Source organism: Otolemur garnettii, unplaced genomic scaffold (assembly GCF_000181295.1).
Source record: "Otolemur garnettii isolate 467f Iridium unplaced genomic scaffold, OtoGar3 scaffold00077, whole genome shotgun sequence".
NCBI classification, from domain to species: domain Eukaryota; kingdom Metazoa; phylum Chordata; class Mammalia; order Primates; family Galagidae; genus Otolemur; species Otolemur garnettii.
The window spans coordinates 3,169,812-3,173,409 of record NW_003852472.1 but is presented as its reverse complement, the minus strand read 5'-3'; the positions used below and the strand labels follow the sequence as shown (position 1 = coordinate 3,173,409).

At 45.0% G+C, this 3,598-nt stretch overlaps 1 pseudogene; it reads right to left on the bottom strand.

Moving 5' to 3' along the window:
* Positions 1-1,896: 1,896 nt before the first annotated feature.
* LOC100966375 lies at positions 1,897-3,196 on the bottom strand (annotated as a pseudogene).
* Positions 3,197-3,598: the final 402 nt, after the last annotated feature.

The window sequence follows — 3,598 nt, the reverse complement described above, 5'->3', positions numbered from 1 at the left end:
GCAAGAGGGCAAGGCAGAGAGCCTAATTCTTTATTTTTGTTTTTAGAGACAGTCTCACTTTATCAGCTTCAGTAGAGTGCTGTGGCGTCACAGCTCACAGCAACCTCCAGCTCTTGGGCTTAGGCAATTCTCTTGCCTCAGCCTCCCGAGTAGCTGGGACTACAGGCACCCGCCACAATGCCTGGCTTTTTTTTGTTGCTGTTGCAGTTTGGCAGGGGCCGGGTTCAAACTTGCCACCCTCAGTATGTGGGGCCAGCACCCTACTCACTGAGCCAGAGGCACTGCCCAGAGAGCCTAATTCTTGACATCACTGTGAACCATAACAATTTCTCTGGTCTTGTTTTCATGTTTGTTGTTGTTGTTGTTTGGCCTACCACTACAGTGATTATACCTAGACAGAAATAATGTTAAATAAGAGAGAGTTAATTTAAGTTAAGCCACTATTGCTTTGTGATTTTCCAATCCGATACATTTCCCAATTTTACATTTTCTTTTAAAAGTTTTACAACTTTACTTTTAACATGTAGTTCTTTAATTCATCTAGAGTTGATTTTTGTTTATGTGGGAAGTGGGAATCTAATTTTATTCTTTTTCCATATGGACAACTAATTGTTCTACCACCACTTCTGAATAACCCAAAACAAAACATGAGGTATTTTGTAATACATTTACTAAAAGTTTCTCAAGACCTTTATAGATAACATCGTAAAATTAACTTAGAAACATACATTTTTTTTGGTGGCGCCTGTAGCTCAGTGGGTAGGTCACCAGCCACATACACTGAGGCTGGAGGGTTCAAACCCAGCCCAGGGCAGCTAAAACAACAATGACAACTGCAACAACAAAAAAATAGCCAGGCATTGGGGAGTGCCTGTAGTCCCAGCTACTTAGGAGGCTGAGGCAAGACAATCACTTGAGCCCAAGCCTTTGAGGTTGCTGTGAGCTGTGACGCCATGGCACTCTACCCAGGGCAACAAATTGAGATTCTGTCTCAAAAAAAAAAAAAAAAAAAAAAAGGGCGGCGCCTGTGGCTCAAAGGAGTAAGGTGCTGGCCCCATATGCCAGAGGTGGTGGGTTCAAACCCAGCCCCAGCCAAAAAAACTGAAAAGAAAAGAAAAGAAAAGAACCATAAATTTTTAAACACTTAAATGAAAGAATATACCATACTCACGAATGAGGTAATTCTTCCCAATAAATTCAATGCCACTCAATCAAATCATGAAGGGTGTACAGAAAGGCAAAATAAAACAAAAATAAGTTAGGAAATTAGGGAGTTAGGAAAAATAAGGGCAAGAAAATAAGATAAAATCAGAGGTGGGGACTTGCGTAGTTGTTCAAATTTCTCTTTGAAGTTTTTGGCAACCGATACATAGAGGAAAACATATTCAGTTTTCATCTGAAAGATACAAGCAAACAGTTGCCCAGGTAAACACAACTGTTTTGGGGGAGAATGGAGAGATTGGGGAGCAGGTGATGGCTAATGGTTACTGGGCTTCTTTGTGGGGTGATGAAAATATTCTTTTTTTTTTGAGACAGAGTCTTAAGCTATTGCCCTGGGTAGAGTGCCATGAAATCATAGCTCACAGCAACCTCCAACTCTTGGGCTCAAGCAATCCTCTTGTCTCAGTTTTTCTATTTTTGGTAGAGATAAGGTCTTGTTTTTGCTCAGACAGGTCTCGAGCTCATGAGCTCTAGCAATCCATCTGCCTCAGCCTCTCAAAGTGCTAGGATTACAGGCATAAGCCACTGTGCCCAGCCTGATGAAAATATTCTAAACTTGATTGTGGTGATAGACGCACAAGTCTGTGACTATACTGAAAACCACTGAACTGTATGCTTTATTATTTGATTTTTTGTTTTGCAAATAAAGCTGGCTGAGTTTGCTCTTTTGGGTGATTAGTGAAAGAGACCAAATCCTATATCCTTGTCTAACTCCTCTGACTCTTCCTTGTCTCCAACCTTGGCCGGAACTTCAGGGGCAGCAGGAGCAGCAGTGATGGTGGTGGCCACAGGGGCAGCAGCCAAAAAGGCAGATGGACCAGCCAAGAAGGCCTTGACCTTTTCAGCAGGTTGCAAGGTGTAATCAGTCTCCACAGATAAAGCCAGGACTCATTTGTACCCATTGATGATAAAATGGGGTACTGATGACAACAGTTGGGTAACCAATCAGCATACAAATGCTGCAACCTTGTGGACACCCTCCAGGGAGTGAGAATGCAGTTTCGTCTATAACGTCAAGCACTTTGGGGTTATGGATACTGCCATTGTAAAACGTGCTGGATGATCAGCCCACAGGAGCTGGTTCAGCAGTTCAGCAGTGTGTCTTTGCTGGCTCTCACTTCGTCCTAGTCTTTTTTTTTTTTTTTGGTGAGACAGAGTTTCACTCTGTTGCCCAGGCTAGAGTGCCATGGCATCATCGTAGCTTACAGCAACCTCAAACTCTTGGGCACAAGTGATCCTCCTGCCGCAACCTCCCCAGTAGCTGGGACTATAGGCACCTGCCAGGACTCCTAGCTAGTTTTCTATTTTTAGTAGAGAAGGGGACGGGACTTGCTTTTGCACAGGCTGGTCTTGAACTCCTGTGCTCAAGCAATCCATCTGCCTCCGCCTCCCAGAGTGCTAGGATTATAGGCATGAGCCACTGTGCCCGTTTTGGTCTTAATCAGCTGCTTACCAAAGGTTTCAATGGTGCCCCTGGAAACTTTAGTGCCTGGAAGAAGGAGATCTTCTCTGGCCCCAGACCAGTGTTCTGGGCTGGCACAGTGACTTCACATGATGGTGTCAGCATGGGTTGCAGCTGGCACCTTATTGGCCAGAGTATGTCCCTGATCTCAGTGAGGTCCTCCTTGGTGAACACCAAGCCCACATTCCCCCAGATAGGAGGCAACAGTCTCTCCAGAGCTGGCCTGTTTTCCAGATACCCTTGATGGCCTGGCTCATCATGGTGCTCTTCCCCATCAGCACCATAGCCGTCCCTCGAAGGGACATGTGGGCCTGCTGCATCTGCCTGGAGCCTGTCGTCTGCTCCCACAATGAAGCCCTTTAGATAATCATCCAAAAGTTGGATGATCTTAACCAACCTGGGGATCGCGACCCACAGGAACTGTATTAAAGGGCCATGGCGTTAGGAAGGTTGAGAACCACTGATCTTAGGGAAGTAGCTGGATTTCCAGGTTGCGCTGCCTTCCCTGAGCATCACAGTGGAGCATCAGAGTACCATGAAGAGTACAAAGATAATGTCACTCATAAGAAAAAGGGAATTGTGCACTTTAAATGGATGAACTGTGTGGGGTGTAAATTATATCTCCATAAAGCTGTTAAAAAAATAAAAGGGGTTCCCCCAGGACCCCAGGTGTTTAAAAAATAAAAACAAAAGGGGAATGAACAAGAACATAGACATGCACATGGTGAGAGACTTCCTGGCAAGACCTAGGATAAACTGGCTCTTAGGCCTCGGATACTCAGTGGTGTGACTTACTAAGTGGGCTTTGATTTAAAAGTCTTGGACAAGCCCAGGGAAGAGTGGTTCTGAGCCCTTTTCCCAGCACTGACTACATGGTAGGCCAGACCTCATCCAGGCCACGGGAAAGCTGTATCC